Source organism: Cololabis saira, chromosome 21, assembly GCF_033807715.1.
Source record: "Cololabis saira isolate AMF1-May2022 chromosome 21, fColSai1.1, whole genome shotgun sequence".
Lineage (NCBI taxonomy): Eukaryota > Metazoa > Chordata > Actinopteri > Beloniformes > Belonidae > Cololabis > Cololabis saira.
The window spans coordinates 14,545,927-14,557,877 of record NC_084607.1 but is presented as its reverse complement, the minus strand read 5'-3'; positions in this window follow the sequence as shown (position 1 = coordinate 14,557,877).

Below are 11,951 nucleotides of genomic sequence, written 5' to 3'. Positions count from 1 at the left end.
GCCTGGGTACATCTCAAATATGCTGGTTGGATGACCGTAATGACCTGCTGTGTTGACAGTTTAAAAATCTCAGCCAGGTGGCTGGCCTTGAAAACAAACAAATTGAAATTTTAAATCAATTCTAAAATGAGATGGGGGGGGGGGTCAATGGGGATAGTGATGAATAGTGTGCAAATGTCTTGAGGGTATTCTTCAAAAAGCAGGCAGCTGTCAGTAACTCATCTGCAGGCAGAGAATATACTGGAGCTATATGACTTGTAAAATGTAAAAAGGACTTTGTCTTTTTTTAAAGATCGTGTCAGTGGCACCAATTTCAAGACATCTTTCAATTCTATAGATTCATCAAAATTTGTTGGTGAAGAAACTTTAGGTTCTTAATACTACTGGAAGAGAGATAAATGGGCTGCAAAAAGAGCCCTGTTTTAATTCACTGGCTCAATCCTGGCCCCACTTTGGTTTACTTATATTAGGGATGGGCAACTTGTACCATGATTATGTAAAAACTAAAAAGTAATTAATTTACCAAAACACTTGGAAGATGTTCTGGCTTTGAGGATACAAAGTGATAAACTTGTCATCAACATCTGCACAACTCTGTTAATGACACAGCCACAAGTACCAGGCCCAGTGGCCCTCCTGGACCGGCATTGCACATCCCTGACTTTTGATGATGGAAAGGAACTTCCATGCTTATGCATTTGAGCACAACCAGAGTGGGTCCTACTTCTGATGCTTCTCTAGCTCAGGTGGATCCCACATAAAAAACATTGGATGGATAAATTCCCTAACTTGCTTTATTTCTTCCCATTCTCATACTTCTTCATTTCAATTGTAATAGATGCTATATAAATATATTAGATTTAATTGATTCAAAGATCTTTACAGAGACATTAAAACATCATCACATAGTAGCAATAGTTTCAACTTTAAACAAAATGAAAGAATGAACAAACAACAATAGATACAATAAATCTGTGATCAGCAGTTAAAATATGATCACATTTTGAAACTTTAGGTAAAACAGTGCAGAATTGGATCTGTTTGGAGTGTTTCAGCTGCTGATTTTTGGGAGTTTGTTCCAGACATGTGGAGCATAGAAGCTGAACGCAGTTCTGGTTCTGACTCTGGGAACTGATAAAGGGGTCTGGAAGGTTCATACCGGGTCAGGAGGGCACTGATGTATTTTGGTCCTAGAACATTCAGAGCTTTATAGACCAGTATCAGAACTTTAAAGTTTATCTTCTGGACAGGCAGCCAGTGTAAAGACCTCAGAGCTGGACTGATGTGGTCCACATCTTTGGTCTTAGTGAGGACTGGAGCAGCAGAGTTCTGAGTGAGCTGCAGTTATCTAACTGATTTCTTTGTATAAACTGTAAAGATGCTGTTACAATGGTCAAGCTACTAAAGATGAATCCATGAACTAGTTTTTGCATCAAAACAGTCCAAATCAAAACAGTCCAACTGCAGTCCAAATTTAATTTGTTTTGCTTCTTCCTAAAAGTAATAATTAAATATTCCTTTAAATTAAACTGAAATTTTAAAATGGACTTAAACTTTCTGCACTGCTTTAACTGATAACAACTGTACTGTGCATGTTTCTTATACAGGAATATTTTTTACAATTGTCTATCATATTGTTATAATCTTATCCATCACCATGTGTCGACACTAACCTTTTTATCTTAGCCACTGTGCGCCGAGCCGGATCCAGCTAATGTAAATACTCCGGTGATCATGACGCGAGGTGAGGACAAGAGTTTAACACTTCACCTTAGATACACCTTTCATTTCCTGTGAGGGCATCGTGCTGATTGATCCTCTGCAGTGGGAGAGAACTAATAAAGCACGCTCAAATATAAACCTTGTTCTCGCCATGTAATTGATTTGTGCTGGCAAACATCGATCTTTAAGTCCTGCTTTGGCTCTGCAGCACAACACTAATGAATGAGGTGGTCTGCTTCAAATAATTGCATTGAGAGCATGCTTTTTTTTTTTATTTGTATTGCCTCTCAAAGATAATGATTCTATCAGTATTTTTGTCGCACTTCATTTTTTTATACGAGTAATTTGACTGCTTGTCAACACTGGAGCTGTTATTCCCGTGGGCCGCACATACAATGGCTGAACCCCACTCAGCTTTTATCAGCTCAGAAAATATCACCTGTGTGTCACAGGTACACCGAAGTACACATTGCATTTTCTGGAGAAAACCTCTTATTAGTGCTAAAACACCTCTTAACACGAGTCTGAAGGAGTTGCTAAAATGTGGTATGCATCATGTACTAATAGAAAAAGCTGTTAAACTCATAAGTGTTGCAGGACTCTTGTGATTTGAGTTACTTTTTGAAGGTGAACGGTAAAGGCTATCCATAGTGTTTGGTTCACTCACACACAAAAAAAAATAGTTTTAAATAAGCAAAAGAAATACCACTGACATTGTTGCGTAAATCTTCCTTTTAATAATCTACTAATTCACAACGTCGCGATGTGGGCGACTGAGAAATGTCACATGACTTCTTGTACTCTTTGTGGAAATCAATCCTGGGCTTTCACCATCCTTTCACAGTGATCCATCAGTTGTTGCCATGGAAACGTTCATATGAAACAACACCCCGAGGTATTTGTGAATGTTAATTTGCCTTACGCTGAGGCCAGAATCTATCATTGTCCAAACTACGCTGCGTGTGCAGCCATCATCCCCGGTTTTAATCAGAGCTGCTCCCGTTCCACCAGGAAGCAGGAGGAAGATGTGTCTGACTTGGAAACAGCCTGTTTGTACTCTGATGTCAGTCAGTGCAGCACATGAGGTCAGAGATTTGCCCTCACACTGCTAACAATTACAGAAGCTTGACGAAAATTTAAAGGAAAAACACCTTAAGTGGTGGACAATCAGACGAGGAAGCACTCGTGTCCATCAGAGTTCTCTCTGTGTGGACGCTTGTTTCGTCCGAGCCAGCGTCGTGACGGTTGCTGACGGATGACGGCTGACAGCAGCGCAGTCAGGCCGTCAGTAATCACCAGAAGCGTGACAGACTAAAGGTTCTGGGACAGCATCCTAATTTTGTTTGATTTAGGATCCAGAGCCAAATCATTCCTAATGTTTTTCCTCTCCTCTGCAGTGACGATGGCCACGATGCCAAGAGCTTGAGTGAGTATTATGCAGATAAGCAGAGTGGACATGAAAATGAAATGAAATGAGCCGCTCCCTTCTCTGAATCCTTTTTGTGACATCCTTAATTAGAGGCAAATGGAGCCAGTAGTGGGGGATGTTGTGTAGTTTGACTGATGGCTGGGTGTTTAGAGGCACAGCTGTCCGGTTAAAAGGGACAGGAGTCCTGGTCCACGCGTGAAAATGACTTCCTGCCTACTCATAATAAAGTACGTGACTAATACGTCAGAAGTAAATATTAAAACTATAAATTCTGCTGTTAACAACAACAAACACACCCTTTGTTTCACGCCCTGGTTCCACTGATACAGTTCACACTTAAAGGGGACATATTCATATTATGGCATTTAATGTATATTTTAAACAGGCCTTGAATGTCTTAAAAACAATCTAAAGCTTGTTTTTTTCTACATAAATCAGAAATTCAGTCTCTGGGCCATGTTTTTATTTTTTCCACTTCTAAAGCCTTTTTCTGTGCTTCATTTTAAGGGCGGGGGGGGGCTATGATAATGAGGCTCTGCGCTGATTGGCTGCTTGAATGACGTGTAGCAGGGGAGGGAACAAAGCGTCGCTCCGTGGAGAAGAGCAGCGCGCTCGTAGCAAAGCGTGTACATGGTTCTGCGTTAAATCGACACGTACCCTACGCCGTAGGCTCTGCGTTGGTGTAACGCGGAACCATAAATCAGCCTTTAGTCACCTCGTCTTCAAACAGGAAGATTGAATTTAATTCTAAACAGTTACACCACGGTTATTTACTCCAATTCCTCATTTCATTTATGTTACAAGACAAATGAATCATGTTAACTGTAAAGAAATCACAACACTGATTTTTCACAAATGGCAACTTTATTGTTAAAATATATAAATACAATTTATGCACTATTGCTGGCTCAAGGAAGGACCGCGCGTCTTCTGAATGTGAACAGCTCCAGGTGCTTGAAAGATCTGAAACCACAGAAGAAAAATGTATTACGGTACTAATAGAGCCCCGAGCCCGGAGCCCCCGGGTTCGGAGCTCCGAACCCGGGGGCTCCTCGACGGTCCGGTCCGTGAGCAGCTCCGGCAGCTCCGTATGCGGCGCCGGTGCTCCGGAGCTAAGCTAAATACTTAGCCCATGCACAGATCATACAAATATATATAACATAAAAAAAGGAACTTACCGCTGACTCGTGTGCAGTTGCCGGGTCCGTGCTGTGGGAACTGATCCATTTATGAGGGTAAATGTCGATGCAAAATCTCATTTCTACTCTCCCTCGCTGTTCAAACAGCCACCGCTTCTAAACAATGGCGGATGCTCAAGCCGGCGGAGAGAGCTGGTTGTGGGCGTGGTTTCAGCAGCGGAGGCCGAACCTCTGCTCCTCGGGTGACGTCACCCGAGGCGCAGATTCTAATCGGCTCAAAAAAAATCACGTGACACTGGGGGATTCTGTAAGGCGGGGGTCACAGACCTTGCAGAAATTCATGGGATTTTGTCTCCCCTGTGCTGGCAGGGTGAGGGGAGACCACTTTATATATGTTAAAACAAGAAAAAAACGTGTTTTTCATAATATGTCCCCTTTAAGGAGATTCATCAGTCAGCTGAGGAAACTGGTTAAAGTTACATCAGGATTTGTCACCTGTGGTTTCAGATCAAGACAAGGTCTGGTCTCTGGCGGCAGCCTTCTCCTCTGAATGTTAAAAGGATTAAACCAAGCAATAGTTTGTAAAAATTCAAAAAAAATTCTGCATGAACGTCCATCCTTCCAAACAAATATTTCAGTATGAACAACCGACGTTGTTTAACTTTAAGATAGCTGGAAGCTGACATTTGTGTATAGTTTCAGAGCAACTGAAGCCACATAAACTAGCTGAATAATTCACTTTAATCTGATTCAGGCCTAGCTTTAACAAAAATATTGCTTGTGTATATTTTATGACTTTATAATTTCAATTAGTTACTTCTCAATGCTAATGTTAAAAATGGACTATCCATGAGCCGCTTGGTGGCGCAGTGGGTTAAGCTAGCGGCTCATATACTGAGCATACAGTCCTCCTGCAGCGGTCGCAGGTTTGAATCCCGGCCTGCTCACCTTTGCTGCATGTCATCCCCATTCTCTCTCTCCCCCTTCCTGTCAGCAACTTGAATAAAGGGCCACTAGAGCCCAAAACAAAAAGGACTAGCCATACATTTTATTGCTATATTCTCTTCTCCTTGAGAGAAAACCTGTGTCTACTTTTAACTACTAACTATAAAATAGCACTGGCTGACCCCTGTAAGTAAACAACACTCTATACCGGCTACTCCCGGCGTGCCTCCGTATTCTAACACAAGGAGGATGATGTTGCAGATTTCCCAGTTTGTCAGGTGAGGTAAGTTCAAAGCCAGCACACAGACGATGAAAAATACATAACTGCAGCCTCCAGTGAGGTAAGTTCTGGCTCTGATTCAATAAAACTTTCCAAACCACGTGCAACATCACTAGAGAACACCGAAGCTGCAGACAATTCACATGCAGGTTATGAACAAAATGCACATCTTGCAGTCTGTAAGAAATATCCAGATGCTGCACTGCTTCCAGAACGAAATGTGCAGTTTTTTCAACTGAGCCGTATTCTCTCCCATAATGCAATGAGCCACTGAAGCCGAACCCGGTCACAGCTATGCCAGTTATGATTGTAGCATACATGTTTTTGCAGTGGTTTAATACATACTAACAACAACAACTGCAGTACTGCACACTGCAGCACATAGTAAATAATTACAAAAATGCTCATAAACTGTGGTGGGATACTAGCTGGAAAGGTTAATGATAAAAGCTGTGGTTTAGCAGACTGTTTCCTGCAAAGCTCGGCTGTTTCTGCTCGTGGGCGACTGCTGGTCCAACCCTGTGAGAACAAAGGCTGAGAGCTCCCGGTGGAGCTCTGTGATGGTTCTTACCACTGCGGGGCTGGGCAGATACCTGAGAAAGGTTGGTGTCATAGAGGGTTCGCCCAGATCTTTTTATACAGTCTCGGTCCGGTAATATGTACCTCAGCTGCATCATCACTCTCAGTATGCGCCTTTAAACCTGACACTTCTGGGGTTACTCTGAGGGTTATGGGTAATTGGGAGCTTTCTGAAGGGAAAATACCTCCAAGGGCTTTTTTCCCCTCCCTCTCTCTCTCGGGTGGCGTTTGTGCAGCAGATGAGAATGTTAAAGTAATCTAATGGCCAGCAGGTAAGTGGCAGATGAATCAAAATCAATATGCAGTTTTTTCTGTCAGATACCGAGCAGGCTAAATTAACTCCACACTTTACTGCCAGGGCTTTCTTTTGTGTTTTGTTTTGAGTTTTATAGACTTAAGATGGTAAACCGTCCCTATGTGTAGACGTTTCACTAATGTATGCAGTGCTTGTGCAGTGCGTTTGTTTGTATTATCAATATCATCTCCACCAATCACTGAACAGCGTTTCCCTGGAGTCGCAAAGTCCCTGTTCCAAGATCTGTGAACTAAGATTAGCCCCAGATCCTGCAAAGAGTTCACCGAGGAAAGTTATGAAAACAGATCAAAATAGATTTAATAGATTTGCATATGTTAGATATATACAGATAAAGGATTTATAAATACTAAACCGCTAATGAGGAAAGATGAACAACAAGAGCAACAACTAGAGAATGAATTTAAGAAAATAAACTTTAAGTACATCCTTCGGATATTACAAAATGCCGTTTATTCTGGAAGCAGTGGCTTCAGGTATGATTTCTTCTGTTTTGCTGACACCTGTCATCTCTATCAACATGTCGGGGGAGCGGATAGTTTAGATTTATTATTTTCCAAGTTGCCAAAAATTTTAGTCCATCCTCCAACAGGTGTAGTGCGACGGTTTGACTTCATCATTTGACCCGTCCACTCAATCCCATCAAATTAAGTTATTTACATTTACTGCTTTTTTTTTAACTTTTAAATGAGTGGACATGTTAGTCTGTGTGTGTAAACAGAGATATTGTGTACAGGTTCATCACTTACGGTGGATATGGCTGGTCCGTCGTTCACAAAGGTCCAAGAACATGTACGGTAAATATGACTTCTGGAAGCATGGTGGCATTTCTGGTGAAAGCTTTCAACTACCAAAGTGGATTTAATGATTGAACAGGACTCTGGATGCTGATCTTTTAAAAATGATCCTGAATGGATGAACTTAAGCTGGGGTTGCGAGACGTGGTGTTCGTTTTTCCCTGTTCTATTGGTGCCCCTACAGGTTAATTACCTGTTTGCTCCTGTTCATATGACATTTTGAGAAGAATGGAAACATGTATTTAAGACCAAATCATTTGTGTAACCGAACCCAGCTGTTTCATCTCAAGTGCTTTTGGATCATAAAAATTGCAAGAAAAAAAAACTACTGTAATGATCAAATGTATCTGAGAAGAGGAGAGCAGGAGTTTTCTGGACCCAAACTTGGTCCTCCCAGGTGGAGGCCAAAGTGTCATGGGAAGATATTGATGCATTGGTCATTGCAACAGCGAACTTTGAAGTCAGCACAGCAGGATTTTCATTTATATCATCACTGAAGGGGAGCTCGATTCATGGGAGTCTTCATCCAAAGACCAGAAAGAGATGAAGCTGCGGGAAAAGCACAAGTTGTACAAGAGGATCATTCAAACACAAATGTAACAGTGAAAGCTTATCTTATCTAATTTGATACACAAAATTCATGAACATCTCTTCACCACTCCCATAATACACATTCTGTGTATGATTTCATAAGTCAGGCACTAAGCATCTGTAAAATTGGCAGCAAGTGTCTTGGGGTCCTTGTGGGTCTTACAAAAGTAATCCAATTGAAGCAGACACAATTTACATAATGGTGCTCTATTAAAGCATGACTTATTGGAGAAATATCTTGTGGACCTGAGATCAGGATGGAATTTGAGCGTAGGTGCGCTGAAACTGAGCCCTGAACAGCCGCGGGTGAATGTACAAGTCATGAATCACAGGTCACATTGAGCTCTCATTGACGACCATCATATCCGTTTATTCTTCGCTTCTGCATCCGAGCCATTTCTGCCCTCGTCTGAATTTTTCAAGAGGTCAGTTTTTTCTTTTTCTTTTTTTATTCTTTTTTCATCCCCGATTTTTAACCCATGTTATCACCCAGTGCTCCTACCTAAGTCAGTCCTGGACATTGCCAAATGCTACAATCCTCTCCACCCCATCTGGTGCCCCGGCTGGCCAGAGGGGGCATGTATAGCCCAGGACTGTTGCATGTTTTTGTGAGGGTAGCTCACATTAGCTACCCAAGGGAACACGGGGAGAACATGCAAACTCCACACAGAAAGGCCCTTTCGCCAACCCCACCCGGGGTAAGGAAGCTGAAGTCATGGGGGAAAATAACACGGACCTTCTTGCTGTGAGACGGCTGCACTACCAGCTGCGCCACCGTGCCCCTATCAAGAGGTCAGTTACACTGGCTCCTATTCCTCAAATGTATTAATTTTACAGTAGAGATCCATTTTGTAGCTTTTATTTTTGTTTTGGACCCCTCTCACATTAGTAACACTGCAGCTATTTTTGCATTGTTGACATCCAAAATATCCATAGTGACAAGCACAATTTGACCACACAAATTAATGAGGGAAAATAGATAAATGAAAGAACACGATAGATTCAGAGGCTGTGTTTGTGTTCCAGGTCAACAAACTTTCTTTTTTGTTGCCACCTCAAGGAAAAAAATTTATTTTTCTGTCCTTGTGGAGTACGCAACAACCATTAACAGCCATTAGTAGAGAAGAAACCTTCAAATAGGGAATCAACTACAAAAGGACACCGACATCAAGCAACAGTGGTCTGTGTGGACCAGACTGCCCGGGTTTTTTTTATACTAAGTGAAAAACACATTTTTGACTGAAAAAAATTGTAAATTTGGTAAATGGTAAATTTAACACATTTAAAAAAGCAAAACCATTTAGTTTGCTTGATTCAACATGAGAGTGAAAAGGACACAGCGGAAGAACGTGTTTCAAATTGTCAGTATTTGTGAAAGTTCTCCGATGTGCTGCATAAAACAGCATTTTCAGGCTGTTTCAAACTGAATTCAAAAACAGCAAGCCATGAAAAATTGATTAAGGGAGTTTTTGTCACTCTGACTGTGGAGGTCAGAACCCAAATGCAAGAGATTTCCAGACAGGAGAACCTGCAAACAAACGTTCCTCCCTCACACACACAAAAGAAAACACTATTTGGGCAAGAACACAGACAAAACCCACATAAAAAGCCTCCAACAAAAGACAACTGGGTAGACAGACTGTGAAACAAAAGAGGGGGGATAGACAAGCAGGGACAAAATGAAAGACAAGGCAGTTTATGGAGACATTGCTGACAAGATGCAGGTGCAAACAATCAGGAGGGACTGGGAAGGGGAATTTAAATAAAAAGTAAAACACAAGGAACCAGATTTTCAAAATAAAACAGGAAACAAGTCAAACATGAGAACAAACCAGAAGAACCATGAAAACGCAAGAATAGAAAAAACATTTATGACTAGATTCACCTCCTTCACGAAAGAAAAAGTAAAACTCCAAACTCACAAGTGCCGTGTAGGGATCAGATTTGTTCATAATAATGTGTGCACGTTCCTGAATATGGATTGATTCGAGGTCAGTAATTAGCATAAACCCCCACACAGGAGGTGTAAACCAAAGACTGTAGGCTATAAAACGATGGATGAAGCATTCGGTCACGTGACCCATTGCTATCTGAGTCCGGTTTTGAAGCCTGTTGCTCAGCAAACCCACAGGAACACACCCAACACGTGTCAATCAAAGTTAGCTTTGCTTCAAGTGCTTTCAGCCGAACACCGCCGAAATATCTACAGAGCTGCCGTCAGATATTTACAGCAGGAAATACTTAACATGTGGACTCGATGGCCAAATCCTAAATTACCATTGCGTTTACACAAACAGCTGGTTGCTTTACTAAGCATGGTAGCATGATGATTACGGACAAGTGTTGAGGAATAATACAAACTCTAGTTCGGGAGTCCGCTGTGGGATGAGAGATTTTATTCAGCCGGCGGTGAGCACGTCTACACAGACCAGGGTCTGGTTGAAATGCTGACCCAGATTGATTTGGCCACAGGGTTTTTATACCAAAGCTCAACGAACAAAAGGCAGGAATAAACAAGCCAAGTGAGAGACACAAGTAATTAACAGTCACATGTGATCTGTGGCCAAATGTCATTATCAGACATTTGGCATGACTGTCACTAACTTCTAAATTACCCCATAGGGTGTTCTCGTGATTCAAGTCTGTTTGAACCAACTTCCAGGTGTCGTCTGCAGGGGGGGTGGGTAGGGAGCTGGGTAGGAAGCTGAAGCTAACAGCTAACACGACTTACGATTTTATCATTTAACTGGTTCTCTAATTTCATTTTTGTCTGCGTTGTGTTTTTAAATCCTTCTAGTAGAGCCATCAGCTTTTTTATTTTGATCAGTAAGAGAAGCTATTTGGGATTCTGCATTACGGCGTCTACTTTCATCCCTCCAAAGATCCGAGGGAGTTTGAAGTGCTTTTAGTTATTTTAACCATATTTAATACTAACTAAGTAACAAATAAAACTAACAAATAAAACTATCGGTACCGTGATTACCATACATGTATTTAAAAGGACTAGTCAACTCTTTCTCTGACTCTCTTACTGAGAAACTTCCCAAAAACTTTCCATTTTCTTTCTGTAAGATCCCTCCAAAAAACTTTCAATTACACTTACTTTTACCCACAAATCACTTGCTAATTCTTCCAAACATCAGTCTACTTCAGAGCATACAAATCATTCCTGTTGATGCAAGGAGAGCGCGTCAGATCCTTGCAGAAATGAAATATACCTCAAGTATTTGGGAGAGCGAGTCATCCCCGTTTATAAAATAAAAAAAAGTTCCTCTACATATATGTCAGTTTCCCACAAATATCTCAGTGTTCCAACACTTCTTTATGGACCTCAAGTCCTGCATATGCTTATAAGTCCCACTGGACTATTCTTTTGGTACTCAGACCAACCATGGCATTCTGGCCATTTCTCTCTTTAATGTTACCCAAGATATTAAACCTTTTTAGAAGAGCGAGTCAAATTCTAAGGCAGGATAAGCAAAGCATTCTCACAACACAATCAAATTCAAGTGTTATGAAATTGTCAGCATTCCTAAACATCTCTACAATAATTTTTCCCAATAACCCCTTGCTCACAACCACACAGCGGATTTACCTAAAGTTTCAGGATGACGTCAACCTTTTCTCTGGTACTCCAGTCCACAGACTTTCGACAACAACTCAGCAACAATAATTTGGGATTTTGCAAGTGGATCCCTTACCTCTAAAATTTTAGATAGAGTCGCTGATTGTGCCGTTGTTCTGGAAAAGGAGTTCCCATCGAAAGTCTATTGTCAATCCGGGTCACGGCACCAAATTGTTGAGGAATAATACAAACTCTAGTTCAGGAGTCCGCTGTGGGATGAGAGATTTTATTCAGCCGGCGGTGAGCATGTCTACACAGACCAGGGTCTGGTTGAAATGCTGACCCAGATTGATTTGGCCACAGGGTTTTTATACCAAAGCTCAATGAACAAAAGGCTGGAATAAACAAGCCAAGTGAGAGACACAAGTAATTAACAGTCAGATGTGATCTGTGGCCAAATGTCATTATCAGACATTTGGCATGACTGTCACTAACTTCTAAATTACCCCATAGGGTGTTCTCGTGATTCAAGTCTGTTTGAACCAACTTCCAGGTGTCGTCTGCAGGAGGGTTGGGTAGGGAGCTGGGTAG